At 42.7% G+C, this 16,285-nt stretch overlaps 1 long non-coding RNA gene across 1 annotated transcript in view; it reads left to right on the top strand.

Moving 5' to 3' along the window:
- Nucleotides 1-16,285, top strand: part of LOC122553073 (uncharacterized) — a 53,772-nt gene that overhangs the window by 6,409 nt on the left and 31,078 nt on the right. The window lies entirely within an intron of this gene.

The following is a 16,285-nucleotide window of genomic DNA, read 5'->3' as shown; positions in this document are numbered from 1 at the left end:
ACATGGCCTGGTTACCAAATTCAATGTGGCTTTGCCTCTTGTTGGCCTATCGAGGGAAACCCTCCATACATTGGACAAAAAATAACCCATCTAAAGTACTCAAACTAAAGCGCTTCCAGTCAATATTTGGAAAGTTAAAGTCCTTCATAACAACTACCCTGTTACTTTTGCTCATATCCAGAATCATGTTTGCAGTCCTTTCCTCTACATCTCTAGAATGTTTCAGAGGCCTATAGAAAACTTCCAACAGGGTGACCTCTCCTTTCCAGTTTCTAACCTCAGCCCATATTACCTCAGTAGACGAGTCCTCATCAAACGTCCTTCCTGCCACCGTAAAACTGTCCTTCACTAACAATGCCACACTCCTCCTCTTTTACCATCTCACTGAAACATCTAAACCCTGGAACCTGCAACAACCATTCCTGTCCCTGCTCTATCCATGTCTCCGAAATGACCACAACATTAAAGTCCCAGGTGCCAACTTATGCTGCAAGTTCACCCACCTTACTCCAGATGCTCCTGGTTTTGAAGTAGACTCACTTCAAATCACCTTCCTGCCAGTAGGGAGACTCTTGCGACCTTGAAACCTTATTTATGACTTCAAGTCTCCTTAGCACATCTTGTAACATGCCACACACAACCCAGTACTTGTTGGCCTCCTTAATGTTCAACCGCTAGCTGAGAACCATGTTTGATTTGCTGTAGCTGGAAGAGATTGGAGAGGTGGTATAGCGTAATCATGAGGAACCAATGGCTAGAAGCCCAAAAACCTCAAAGTGGAGGATATTCCAAAAAGAGAAACTATCATGGCTAGAAATGATGTGCTTTGGGAAAATGGTGATAGTCCAAATAAAACTGTTGTCATATACTGTGCACACCAGTGATGAGTTGGTTTGGAGGAGAAATGCGGACCAGCTCTTCGCTGCACCGCACTGCGACGGGGGGTGTATGTTCCTCAAAATACAGAGCTGGGCCAGATGGAACCAGGGGTAAGAACTGAAACTTGTGTCACTGAGCCGGTATTGGCCATAACCAGGGAGCAGTCAGCAGCTGCATTGCAGGACAATGGCAGCAAATTAGAGAAGGGTGGATCTGCTGAATGGCGGGAGCTTTTGAAAGTCTGGGAGACTACATCAGAAAAGGCTCCTAAAGCTAGAAGATGGTTTTGTTGAAGATCATCATGAGACTAATCATGTCGATTTAGACTACAGAAGCTTGTATTGGGAAAAAGTAGTGGTTGTTCACACACCCTTTCTGTAAATATTCCTGACTATGTACATATGTTAGGCAAAAGTAAGGACTGCAGATGCTGGAGATCAGAGCCTAAATTGGAGTGGTGCTGGAAAAGCACAGCAGGTCAGGCAGCATCAGAGGAGCAGGAAAATCGGCATTTCTGGCAAAGGCCCTTCCTTCATCAGGACCCTAATCTATGTACATATGTTGGCCATGATGCCTGTATAATATTTTACAATTGTAAATATATATTAATGGGAGTTTTTGAAATAAACGGGGAGGGATATTATGAATGTAGTTGGGGGTGCAAGCTACCGCTTAAAGAGAACAGGACATTTAGGTCAATCTAGGTCTGACTGTGTACTTGTAAAGACGTATAATAAATTGTTCCTGGTCCAAATTCTACAGACTCATCTTGTGGTCTTTTTTATAATTATAAATTGACCTAAACCTAATAATCTGAAGTCCACATATCATTCTTGTATATTCACGTTGTGCTTCCTCCAATGCCGATATATCATTCCTAAGGTGTGGTGCCCAGATCTGCTCACAGTACTCCAGGTGGGTTCTGACCAGGATTTTGTTTAGCTGCAGCATAACTTCTAAATCCTTATACTCTGGATGTAAACACTAGCATTCTATTAGCCTTCTTGATTACTTTCATCACCTATTTGTGGTATTTTTAAAGGTCTGTGAGTTGTCCCTCTAGATAATGAGGGATGGGCAATAAATGACAGTATAGCCAGTATTCCATGAATGAATAAAATGACTGAACTATCTGCAGTCAGTTTTTACAAAATCTGAGAACATGATAAACTGTGAAGAGGGCATGAAAGTATCAAAACAAGGTAGTGGAAAGTATAGATAGAGTCAATGGATGGAAAGTTGTTTTGCTTGATGGACTGGGCTGTGCTCTAGTTTCATGCGGTCTTGGGAAAAGCAGTTGCCACACCACATTGTGATGCATCCAGATGGGATGCTTTCTATGATGCATCTATAAAAATTGGTAAGAGTCCTTGAGGATATAGTGAATTTGCTTAGCCTCATGAGGAATTAAAGTTGTTGTCGTGCTTTCTGGACCATTGTGTCGACGTGGGTGGACCAGGACAGATTGTTGGTGATCATCACTCCCAGAAACTTGACACTCTCAGCCATTTCCACCTCAGTACCACTGATGCAGACAGGGGCATGCCTTCCACTCCGGTTCCTGAAGTCAATGACCAGCTTCTTTCTTTTACTGACATCGCTGGGGAAATTGTTGCCTTTATACCATGTCACTAAGCACTCAATTTCTTTTCTATATTCTGGCTCATTGTTGTTTGAGATTCAAACTATAATGATGGTGTCGTCAGCAAACTTGTCAAAGGTGTTGGGGTGGAATTTGGCCACATAGTCCTGAGTGTATAAGGAGTATAATAGGGGATGAGTATGCAGCCTTGTGGGAGACTGGTGTTGAGGATTATGGTGAAAGAGGTGTTGTCGCCATTCTTATTGGTTGTCATGTTGGCAAGGTGCCGCCATTAGACTGGGTGGACAAGAGTCAACACGCCATTCATTTATATGATCTTTTGATCTCTCTGCCTATAAATTCTGTGCCTGTGAGATTCTCGCTCACTTCACCTGACAAACAGACAACACGTCGAAAGCTTGTGATTTCAAATAAACTTATTGGACTATAACCTGGTGTCGTCTAACTTCTGACATTAATGACTGTGGTCTCTGGGTCAGGAAATTGAGGATACAGAAGAGGAAGCTGAGACCTAAGTCTTGGAGTTTAGAGATGGGTTTTTTTTAAGAATTAATGTCATAGTCATAGAGACGTACAGCACGGAATCAAACCATTCGGTCCAACTTGTCCATGCTGACCAGATATTCTAAATTAATGTAGTCCCATTTGCCAGCACTTGGCCCATGTCCCTCTAAAACCTTCCTATTCATATACTCATCCAAATGCCTTTTAAATGTTGTAATTTTCTCAGCCTCCACGACTTCCTCTGGCAGCTCATTCCATGCACGTACCACCCTCTGCATTAAGAAATTGCCCCTTAGGTGTCTTTTAAATCTTTCCCCTCTCACTTTAAACCTATGCCCTCTAGTTCTGGACATCTCATCCTTGCCCGTCATGGTTTTATTAATCTCTACACTCACCCCAGCCTCTTACACTCAAGGAAATACAGCCCCCCACCTATAGCTCAAACCCTCCAACCCTAGCAAATCTTTGTAAATCTTTTCTGAATATTGTGTTGAAGGTGGAAAAGTAGTCAATGAGTCAGTGCCCAGACTGCTTAAATGTTAATTCTGACCTATCTCTGCACCTTCTCTGTGGCTGCAACACTATTCTACACTTGGTTCTGCGATCCTGATGCACTCTGGTATGATCTACACGTATAGCATGCAAAACAACACTTTTCACTGTATTTCAGTATGTGGCAACATTAAATCAATCAAAGACAAGCTTGTGGATTAGCCAGCTAAATGGCAGATGAAGATTGAACTGAAACAATTTACTGCAAGAACATAGAGAGGTCATGGAAAACAGAGGGTACTATAAAGGGTGTGCAGGAACAGAAACTTCTGTATATATTTTGGATATTCTGTGTATAGTCTGGATTAACATCCAGACTACTGTTTGGGGACCTGTAGATAACTCCCAAGAAGGTCTTTTTAACCTTAGTATTTCTCAGCTCTATCGACACTGACTCTACATCCCCTGATTCTAGGTTCCCCCACGCGAAGGAACTGAATATCATCCCTTACCAACATGGCCACCCCACCCCCTCTGCCCATCAGTCTGTCCTTACGATAGCACGTGGAGCCTTGAACATTCATTTCCCAGGCCCTGTCCACTTGAAGCCACGTCTCAGTTATCCCCACAATATCGTATCTGCTAATTTCCAAAAGAGCCTCCAGCTCATCCATCTTATTTCTAATGCTTCGTGCATTCATGTATAGTATTTTTAATTTGTTACGGCCCTCACCCTTCCCATCAACTCCTATTTCGCTCAACCTTACAGCATGATCCCTTTCTGAGTTTTCTGCCTCATTGATACAGTTGTCTTTCTTGACTTCCCTTGTTCTAACTTTCCCTCCAATTTCCTTCTTAAACATCCAGTTTGTCCCCTCCCCCCCACTACTTAGTTTAAACATAGCTGTGTTGCAGTAGCAAACTTGCCTGCCAGAATGCTGGTCCCTAACCTAGTAAGGTGCAAACCGTCTCTCGTGTAGAATATATGCTTACCACAAAACATACCCCAGTGATCCAAGAATTTAAATCCTTGCTTCCTGCACCAGTTCCCCAACCACACGTTCAAGTCCATTATCTCCCTGTTTCTGGCCTCACCAGCCTGAGGAACTGGAAGCAAACCTTGGACGTCCTGCTTTTCAGCCTTCTTCCTAGCTCTCCGAAGCCCTGCTGTAGTAGGTTCCTCCTCTTCTTCCCGACATCATTTGTGTTGACATGTACCATCACCTCTGGCTCTTCACCTTCGTCCTTGAGGATTTCCTGCACTCTGTCTGTGATGTCTTTAACCCTGGCACCAGGAAGGCAACACACCATTCTTAAGTCCCGTCTGCTGCCACAAAAACCCCGGTCAGTTCCTCTCACTATGGAGTCCCCTATTACCATGGCTCTGTGCAATGTCAGATTCTTCCGCTCTGTCTCCACGCCACCTTTTGATTGACAGACCTGGCCGCCTTGCGGACTGGGAGTGTCATCTGTCTACTGTTTCCAAAAGATTCAACTTGTTCCTGGCAGGTACTTCCCCCGGGGTCTCTCGCACCTGTCTCCTCTCTGCCTTCCTCATCGTCTCCTCTCTTCTGGTACGATTGGTGTAATAACCTCGCTGAAGGTCTTGTCCAGAAAGATCTCATTCTCTCGGATGAGCCTAAGGTCCTCGAGTTCTTTCATCAGTGCTGCAATATGCTCTGTCAGTAGCTGAACGTGCACACACTTTCCACACTTATACAAGCCAGACACATCAGAGTTGTTGACCTCCCACATCAAGCACGTAGCACACTGAACCAGCTTGGCAGTCATGTCTTCACCCTCTTCAACTGTGGCATAATCACTTCACTCAACCTCCTTGTCAAAGACCCCTGAGCTAAAGCCTCACTCTTCAATCCACAGGAACTTCCTTGGAACCTCTTTTTGGGGCAAGTCTATGGACTTCTAATTTAGGTTAGAGGAGGAGGGAGGGAGGGAGGCCCTACTTTGTAGGACCTGGGGTCTAGAACACACCCACTCAAATAACAATCACTTACCTTCCCGACCGGCTTTGCGCTCTGCCTTCACTTCCGCCCAGCTCCCGCCGCTCTCTGATGCGAAAGGACTGTTGGCATCGAGGTAAGTTCTTAAATAACAATCACAAGGGTAAAAAGACCCTCTTGGGAGTTATCTACAGGTCCCCAAACAGTAGTCTGGATGTCAGATGTAAGTTAAATCAGGAGCTGAAGTTGGCCTGTCGCAAAGATATTACTACAGTTGTTATGGGGGATTTCAACATGCAGGTAGACTGGGAGAATCAGGATGGTACTGGAGCTCAAGAAAGAGACTTCGTGGAGTACCTCAGAGATGGATTCTTAGAACAGCTGGTGCTGGAGCCGACCAGGGAGAAGGCAATTCTGGATCTGGTATTGTGCAACGAACCAGAATTGGTCAGGGACCTCAAAGTGAAGGAGCCATTGGGAAGTAGTGACCATAATACAATAAGCTTCTATCTGCAATTTGAGAGGGAGAGGGTACAATCGGAAGTGACAATATTTCAGTTGAATAAAGGGAACTATGGAGCTATGAGGGAGGAGCTGGCAAAGTTCAATGGTGCCATACCTAAGCAGGGATGACAGTGGAGGAACAATGGCGGATATTTCTGTGTATAATGCAGAAGATGCAGGATCAGTTCATTCCAAAAAGGAAAAAAAGATCCTAGGAGGAGGTGGCCGTGGCTGACGAGGGAAGTTAAGAAACATATAAAGTTAAAAGAGAAAAAGTATAACATAGCAAAGATAAGTGGGAAAACGGAGGACTGTGAAGCTTTTAAAGAACAACAGAGGATTACTAAGGAAATACGCAAAGAAAAAATGAGGTACGAAGGTAAACTGGCCAATAATATAATGGAGGATAGTAAAAGTTTTTTTAGGTATGTGAAAGGCAAAAAAATAGTTAAGACTAAAATTGGTCCCTTGAAGACAGAAACAGGGGAATATATTACAGGGAACAAAGAAATGGCAGAAGAATTGAATTGGTACTTCAGATCTGTGTTCACTGGGGAAGACACAAGCAATCTCCCTGAGGTAACAGTGGCTGAAGGACCTGAACTGAAGGGAATTTATATTTGCCAGGAATTGGTGTTGGAGAGACTGTTAGGTCTGAAGGTTGATAAGTCCCCGGGGCCTGATGGTCTACATCCCAGGGTACTGAAGGAGGTGGCTCGAGAAATCGTGGATGCGTTGGTGATTATTTTCCAGAGTTCGATAGATTCGGGATCAGTTCCTGTGGATTGGAGGGTGGCTAATGTTGTACCACTTTTTAAGAAAGGTGGGAGAGAGACCAGTTAGTCTGACCTCAGTTGTGGGAAAGATGCTGGAGTCTATTATAAAGGATGAAATTAGGACACATCTGGATAGTAGTAACAGGATAGGTCAGAGTCAGTATGGATTTATGAAGGGGAAATCATGCTTGACTAATCTTCTGGAATTTTTTGAGGATGTAACTCTGAAGATGGATGAGGGAGATCCAGTAGATGTACTGTACCTGGACTTTCAGAAAGCTTTTGATAAAGTACCACATAGGAGGCTAGTGAGCAAAGTTAGGGCGCATGGTATTGGGGGCAAAGTACTAACTTGGATTGAAAGTTGGTTGGCTGATAGGAAACAAAGAGTAGTGATAAACGGCTCCATTTCAGAATGGCAGGCAGTGACCAGTGGGGTACCACAGGGATCAATACTGGGACCACAGCTTTTTACAATATATATTAATGACATAGAACATGGTATTAGTAATAACATTAGCAAATTTGCTGATGATACTAAGCTGGGTGGCAGGGTGAAATGTGATGAGGATGTTAGGATTACAGGGTGACCTGGACAAGTTAGGTGAGTGGTCAGATGCAGTTTAATGTGGATAAATGTATGGTTATCCACTTTGGTAGCAAGAACAGGAAGGCAGATTACTACCTAAATGGAATCAATTTAGGTAAAGGGGCAGTACAGAGAGATCTGGGTGTTCTTGTACACCACTCAATGAAGGTAAGCATGCAGGTACAGCAGGTAGTGAAGGAGGCTAATAGCATGCTGGCCTTCATAACAAGAGGAATTGAGTATAGAAGCAAAGAGGTTCTTCTGCAGCTGTACAGGGCCCTGGTGAGACCACACCTGGAGTACTGTGTGCAGTTCTGGTCTCCAAATTTGAGGAAAGACATTCTGGCTATTGAGGGAGTGCAGCGTAGGTTCACGAGGTCAATTCCTGGAATGGCGGGATTACCTTACACTGAAAGACTGGAGCGACTGGAGAGAATAATTTATAAAATATAATGTATACTAGACTTTCATGGGGGCGCAGAGTAGAAAATGTGGGGAGGTTATGCTGAACTTGCAAAAGACCCTTGTTCGACTTCAACTAGAGTAGAAAGGATGTTAACACATTGGAGAGGTTGCAGAAGAGGTTTGCAAGAAATGGTTTAAGGCATGCCAAACTTCAATAATCAAAATCAATTACAGAAGTTGATATTGTTTTCATTGGAGGGGAGAAGCCTCGGAAAAGAGTTTATAGAAGCTTACAAAATCATGAAGGTTCTGGACAAAGAAAAACTGTTCCCACTGGTAAAAAGATTGAGAATGACAGGGCACAGATATAAAATAATTTGCAAAATAAGCAAGTTTGATTTGAGAAAAACAACTTTTGTAAACAGAAAATAGGGTCTACAATGCACTGCTTGGAGGTATGGTGGAGGCAGACTGTATCAATACATTCAACAGGCTATTGGATAATTATGTGAGTAAAAGCAATGTATAGGATTACAAAGAGCGTTGGAGGCTGAGGGGCTACCTTATAGAGGTTTACAAAATTTTGAGGGGCATGGATAGGATAAATAGACAAAGTCTTTTCCCTGGGGTTTGGGAGTCCAGAACTAGAGGGCATAGGTTTAGGGTGAGAAGGGAAAGATATAAAAGAGACCTACGGGGCAACTTTTTCACACAGAGGGTGGTAAATGTATGGAATGAGCTGCCAGAGGAAGTGGTGGAGGCTGGAACAATTGCAACATTTGCAAGGCATTTGGATGGGTATATGAATAGGAAGGGTTTGGAGGGATATGGGCCAAGATCTGGTAGGTGGGACTAGATTGGGTTGGGATATCTGGTCGGCATGGATGGGTTGGACCGAAGGGTCTGTTTCCATGCTGTACATCTCTATGACTCTATCTGCCTGTTATAACTTTAGCATCCAGCATTGAAGGAAAGGGTTATCAAAGTATCAGTTAGTACGTTGACAAAGACCTTGTTTAGGATTCAAATTTTGTATCAACAGTATAATTGATTCTTCCTTGAGTGTACCATATATACTTGAGTAACAGTTGATCTCGTGTAAGGGCTCTCCCAAACTATTAACTTTTTATTTATTTTATGTACAAGTCCATCTCCAATGCTGACCCAAAGATCCTTCAATTTTGTAGCTTTGGGGAGTAGGGTTGTTGGAACAGTCTTTTTTATATTTACTATTTTCTTATTTAAACATCGGAAATACCAGTTGAGCCTTGGACAGCTATGTCCTGACTAGTTCAGAACCATGTTCTGGATCAGTGATGCTGGAAGAGCACAACAATTCAGGCAGCATCCGAGGACAGGCAAAATCGACGTTTCGGGCAAAAGCCCTTCATCAGGAATAAAGGCAGAGAGACTGAAGCGTGGAGAGATAAGCTACAGGAGGGTGGGGGTGGGGATAGAGTAGCATAGAGTACAATAGGTCAGTGGGGAAGGAGATGAAGGTGATAGGTCAGGGAGGAGAGGGTGGAGTGGATAGGTGGAAAAGGAGCTAGGCAGGTCAGACAAGTCCAGACACGTCAGGGGATCGTATTGCTGGAGGTTAGAAACTAGGATGAGGTGGGGGAAGGGGAAATGAGGAAACTGTTGAAATCCACATTGATGCCCTGGGGTTGAAGTGTTCCGAGGCGGAAGATGAGGCGTTCTTCTTCCATGCGTCTGGTGGTGAGGGAGCGGCGGTGGAGGAGGCCCAGGACCTCCATATCCTCGGCAGAGTGGGAGGGGGAGTTGAAATGTTGAGCCACGGGGCGATTTGGTTGGTTGGTGCGGGTGTCTCGGAGATGTTCCCTAAAGCGCTCTGCTAGGAGGCGTTCAGTCTCCCCAATGTAGAGGAGACTGCATCGGGAGCAACGGATACAATAAATGATATTAGTGGATGTGCAGGTAAAACTTTGATGGATGTGGAAGGCTCCTTTAGGGCCTTGGATGGAGGTGAGGGAGGAGGTGTGGGCACAGGTTTTACAGTTCCTGCGGTGGCAGGGGAAAGTGCCAGGATGGGAGGGTGGGTTGTAGGGGGGCGTGGACCTGACCAGGTAGTCACGGAGGGAACGGTCTAGTTCAGAACCATGGTCAGCAACCAACATCAGCCTCATTATTGGTAGTAATGATGACTTGGTATGGTAAATTAGGGAATATTAATCATGTAAATGTCCATCCTCTACATCTTGTCCAAAATATTTAGCCTCAACCTGCCTTTTGCATGACTATATAGGAAAAGTTTGAGTAGTGGCATACCTACTGGATTTAAACTGTACAGAAACTTTCTATTACCTAAAGTTTTTTTTCTTGATCTCCAGAATTAACACTGATGTTTTCTTTAATTCACCTGACAGCTTTTTTGAAACATTTTAATTCAAATCTAGTGAATCTTCATTCTTTTTAGTACAAAGAATAGCTTTCAATAAAATTGTATCAAATATTGTTGAACAGATACGCTATTGAAGCATTTTGTCTTGTACTCATCAGGACAGATACAACAATACAGTAATCCCAGCGTTCCCACTGGGGATAGGTTCAAAGACCTTGTGTGGAAGCGCGAAACCGTGGATAGTAGTGAACCCATTCATTTAAATGGGAAACTTACCTTCCCAGCAGCCCCTTGGCCCCTAGTTCTGGAAAGTTCCCTGTAATGTGTTTGGGCTGCGGTAAACCACGGGTGACTGAAACCATGGTAATAGGACCTGTGGCTAGAGCGGTCGCCCTGTATTGAATTTCAAATTGAACAACAATTTATTTTGCACAAAAAACGTGTTGATTAGTTGGCTCTGATTGATCAAGACATTTCTATTGCAATTGCACAAGTGAAGTATTGTTCACCATGCTTTTTGTTTAATTTACAAAAGATGCCACATCTGGATATGTTGCTTTTGCTTGCAGAGTTTCAGTCATAGAGTAATAGTCATAGAGATGTACAGCATGGAAACAGACCCTTCGGTCCAACCTGTCCATGTCGACCAGATATCCCAACCCAATCTAGTCCCACCTGCCAGCACCCGGCCCATATCCCTCCAAAACCTTCCTATTTATATACCCATCGAAATGCCTTGCAAACGTTGCAATTGTACCAGCCTCCACCACATCCTCTGGCAGTTCATTCCATACACGGACCACCCTCTGCGTGAAAACGTTGCCCTTAGGTCTCTTTTATATCTTTCCCCTCTTGTTCTGGACTCCCTGATCCCAGGGAAAAGACTGTCTATTTATCCTATCCATGCTCTTCATAGTTTTGTAAGCCTCTAAAAGGTCACTCCTCAGCCTCTGACGCTCCAGGGAAAACAGCCCCAGCCTATTCAGCCTCTCCCTGTAGCTCAGATCCTCCAACCCTGGCAACATCCTTGTAAATCTTTTCTGAATCCTTTCAAGTTTCACAGCATCTTTCTGATAGGAAGGAGACCAGAATTGCATGTAATATTCCAACAGTGGCCAAACCAATGTCCTGTACAGCCATATTTATGTAGCTTCTATGAAGTGTAAGTGGACCATATTGAGTGTCTCACTGATAATCTTAAATGGGTTGTTAAGTGTCATTTTGAGCACACTTGGAATTGCTCATTAACATTTGTCCAATTCCAGAATCAAATCTGTTAACCATTATGTACTGAGTTTTGCAAACACAAGCCCATTGAGTATGGCCAGTACTCCATTGTAAGCAGCCAAAAGGACGAGTTACAAATGATCTCCCAGTCATTGGAATATACAGCTGATACACCTGACCTTGCAACAGCAGTAAAATTTGTATATCACAACCCATTTGTGTAGTACACAAAACATATTTTTGGCTGAAGGGTAGCATCGGAAGTAGAAAATTCCATTGTGTTGTTATCACATAAAAATGACATGAAGCAGCAAGCTTTACCCACTCCTCAGTGGTTTGCTATACCTTATACTTGCACAGTAATTTGAGGTAGTCTGCTAATTTTCAAAGCCCAATGTGACAGCCTGAGGTCCATTTATGAGTACATATGATACACTGCATCATAATGTTTCCCAAAAGTGTCTGAAAGCCTCAATAAGTGTGAGGCAGGTAAAGGGATCTTGAATGTAGCATTGAAAGAGCCTCAGCCCTTGACCTTGTCGAACAGGAATGAAGGACTTGCTCCCTGTTTGGAAAAAAGTCTTCATGGATGATGATCAAACCGCTACTGGATTGTGGTCCAGGAAACCATGCAAGCGGGGGAACAAGAAGAAAACGATAGTGGTAAGGGACAGGGAGGATGCTTTGTGAGCAGGATTGAGAACCCTGCATGATGTGTTGCCTACCAGGTGCCAAATTGAAGGAAATCTTGAGTTAGCTTGAAAGAATACTGGAGAGGAAGAGGGAGGATCCAGTTGTTGTAGTCCACGTTGGCATCAACATTAGCAAGGGTATTGGCATCAATATTGGGACAGGAAGGAACAGCATCTTCCAGATGGGCTCCACCTGAATTGATTGGACACCAGGTTCCTAGTGGAAAGACTAAATAGGGTGGTCACAGGAACTTTAGTTAAGTGGGATGGGTGGATGGAGGTTTCAGGAGAGGTTATAAAAGTTTCTAGAACAATAGGACAGAGTACAGAAAGGGTCAGGAATCTAACATCAGGCACTGCAGACAAAGGGGGCAGTCAATGCAGGACGAGAGATGTTGCACTTAAATGTATGCTGTATACATAAACAAGGTAAATTAGTTTCTTGTGCAGATTGAAAGTGGTAAATACAGTGCTGTAGGCATCACAGAGATGTCTCTGCAAGGGGATCAAGGCTGGGAACTAAACATGCACATCCTATCGAGAGGTCAGGCAGATGAGCAGTGGGAACGGGGTTGTCTTCTCAGTTAGAAATGAAATTACATTGATAGCAAAGTTGATATAGGGTCAGAAGGCACAAAATTTATGGGGGTAGAGTTGAGGAACTGCAAAGGAAGAAGACTCTGATGGGAGTTACGTACAAGCTTCCTAACTAATCTGGATGTGGGGAAGGAAATAAATCAGGAGATATAAAAGGCATGCAAAAAAGGCACTATTACAATATTCATGAGGGATTTTAATATCTAGGTGGACTGGGAAAATCAGGTTGGTAGCACATCCCAAGAAAAATAATTTGTGAAAGGTGTACAAGATTTTTTTTTGGGTCAGTTTGTGGCAGAACTCTCAGGGGACAGGCAACTCTGGATTTGGTAGTGTGTAATGAAGTAGACTTGAGGGAACGTGAGGTGAAGGAACCCCTAGGGGGTAATGACCACAATATGGTGGAATTCACTCTGGAGTTTGAGAGGGAGAAGCTGGAATCAGATGCAAGGATATTACAATTGTTTAACGGTAACTACAAAGACAGGAGGGAGCAACTGGCTAGAGGTGATTAGAAAAGCAGCCTAGCAAGGAAGATCATGGAACAGCAATGGCAGGAATGTCTGGGGTTAATTCGGGAGGTACAGCAGAAACTCATTCCAAGGAAGGAGAAACATACAAAGTGAGGACAAGGGAAGACAGAAACAGCATAAAAGCTAAGTAAAAAGTGTACATTGTGATCAAAGCGAGAAGATTGGGAAATCTTTTAAAACAAATCAGCAGAGGGCAACCAAATAGCAATAAAGGAGAAGATGAAATACGAGGGCAAGATAGCTAGTAATATAAAATAAGATTGCTGCAGTTTGTCTAGCTATCGAAAAAGGTAAGGGGGGGCAAGAATGGACACTGGACTGCTCGAAAATGACATTATCAAAATAGTAAAGGGGAACAAAGAAATGATGGAGGAACTTACTAGATACTTTGCATCACGATGGAAGGCACCAGTAGCATACCAGAACTTAAGGTGACAGAGGTGAGTGAAGTGGCCAACACTAAGGTGCTGGGGAAGCTATAAAGTCTGAGGATGGATAAACCACCTGGATCAGATGGACTGCACCCTAGAGTTCAGAATGAGATAGTTGATGAGGAGATTGTGGAAGCGTTGGTGGTCATCTTTCAGGAATCACTGGAGTTAGGGAAGGTTCCAGAGGACTGGAAGATGACTAATGTAACATCCCTATTTAAGAATGGAGGGAGGCAGAACACAATAACTTAGAGGCCAGTTATCCTGACCTCAGTCATTGGTACGATTTTAGTCCATTATTAAGAATGAGATTACGGAACGTTAGAATACATGGTAAAACAGGGTTGAGTCAGCATGTCCTCGTCAAGGGAAGGTCATGTCTGACAAACTTGTTAGAATTCTTTGAGGTGGTAAGTTAGACAAAGGAGAGCCAGTGGATATGATCTGTTTGGATTTCCTCAAGGCCTCTGATAAGGTGCCATAAAAGAGGCTGCTAAATAAAATAAAAGCCCATAGTTTTAGGGACAAGGATAGGCATGGATAAAGGATTTGCCGACTGGCAGAAGACAGTGCATATAAAGGTGTCTTTTACAGGGTGGCAGCTGGTGACTAGTGATCTGCAGAGATCAGTTTTGGGATCACAATTATTCACATTAGACTTTAGTTATCTGGATGAAAGAATTGAAGGCATTGTTGCTAAGTTTGCAGAAAACACAAAGTTCAGCAGAAGGACAGGTAGTATTGGCTTTCTGTCATTTTCTACAAAGGCGCCGTTGGCAGCAAATCATATTTTTTCCCCCATCTTCAGTGGTTAGTGCCTTTTCTGGTTGGGCTAAGTTAGGAATAAAAACGGTGAAAGATTTATATGTTGATGGCCTTTTTGCATCTTTTCAAAAATGAGTTGATAAGTTTTTACTTCCTGAAAGCCACTTCTTTAGTTATCTCCAAGCTCGCAGTTTTGTTTGTTTCAGGTTCTTCCTGCCCTTCCTAATGATTGTGATTTTGACATCTTTCAGAACCACCTTCTTCACTAAAGGGGGCTACTTCAGTTATTTATTCAAACATCCATAAATTATGTTCAGATTCTCTTGACTCTATTAAAAGCTATCTGAAAGGCAGATCTGGAAGAGGTAATTCCGCGTGATGTATGGGATGAGATTTTACAAAGTATGCACAGATTTTCTATCTGTGCAAAACCGCACCCACTACACTAAAGCTCGACTTGCAAAAATATTTCAGGAGGTGTCTCTGTTCTATGATCGGTGTGAACAAACCCCAGCAAAATAGATGCACATGTTCTGGCTTTGTCCTTCTTTAAGTAGATAGGACATAGAACATCACAACGCAGTACAGGTCCTTCGGCCCTCAATATTGCGTTGACCTGTGAAACCAATCTGAACCCGTTCTATCTGACACAATTCCTGCACGTGTAGATATTGGATTGATATTTTTGACACCTTATCGAAGATATCTGGCGAAAATCTTACTCCTAATGCTATTACCGCTTTGTTTGGGGTGTCACCCTCTTTACCTAATCTTGCTTCCTCTAAAAAAGACAGGATAGCATTCACTACCCTATTGGCCAGAAGATTGATATTGTTAAAATGGAAATCCCTAACTCCACCTACTAATACACACTGGGTTAGAGATGTGTTATACTTTCTTAAAATTAGAAAAGATTAGATTATCCTTATCTTGCTCCTCCAACAAATTTACAAAAAATTTGAACTTTTTTCTTTCATATGCTAATAGTGTTGTCTTTTTAACTGTTCCAGACTGAGGTATCTTCTGCTGTGACTATTTTTTGTTTCTTGTTTATCTCTTTTCCTTTTGTTAATGCAGTTATTCTTACTGCTGGTTTAATTCATTATATTATGTGCTTTGTATATGTTTATATTTATTATGGTTGCTTATCATTTTTCTCCCTTTATATTTTTGGGGGAGGTATGTGCTGTGCAGAGGGTGGTTGGGGTTTTGTTTACTGTTGTTTATTGCTTGTGACTGTATCTTGTTTTGCTGTCATTTGTTGGAGAAAGACCAATAAAAAAAGAAAATGCTCCAAATTCTCAGCAGGTCAGGCAAAATAAAAAAAACGTACAAGTCATGTTCGAATGACAGAGCAGATTCAATGGGTCAAATGGCCTCTTTCTACTCCTATATCCTATGGTCACGTGAATGTGTCCCAAAATTTTAGCAATTAATCTTCATTTTATTTGAACATGTTCAAATAATCACACTTTTCCAAATATATCGAAAAGTGTGGTGCTAGGAAAGCACAGCCGGTCTAGCACCACATTTTACGACTCTGATCACCAGCATCTGCAGTCCTCACTTTCTCCTTTTCCAAATATGTCTATCTTCCAAAAGAATACAAATCAGACAGTTGGTTTACTGCACAATTATTAAGTGAACTAAGAGAAAAACATTGTACCTCTTTCAATACATTTTATGAAAATACACATTGTTACTTGTGACAAAGAATAAAAACAGATTGCCAGTTCTTTCTGAATCTGACTAGCTTCATCTTAGTATGATTTTTGAAATTATTGGGCTAAACATATTTTGTGTCCTCTTTTTGAGCAAGTGACAAGAGCAACCTCTGATTTCTCTGCCTGGGAACAAGCCAGCTCATAAAAAGTGATACCAAAAATGTTGGAAAGTCTGACAGCACAACCTTCTGCTGTAACATTGTCTTGACTACTAATTTATTTTCGATCACCAACCATAATG

The sequence above is a fragment of the Chiloscyllium plagiosum genome, unplaced genomic scaffold (assembly GCF_037043375.1).
Source record: "Chiloscyllium plagiosum isolate Xiang-an unplaced genomic scaffold, Cpla_swu_hap1 HiC_scaffold_10, whole genome shotgun sequence".
Taxonomy (NCBI): Eukaryota; Metazoa; Chordata; class Chondrichthyes; order Orectolobiformes; family Hemiscylliidae; genus Chiloscyllium; species Chiloscyllium plagiosum.
The sequence above is the reverse complement of the archived record's forward strand: the minus strand, read 5'-3'. Positions and strand labels throughout refer to the sequence as shown.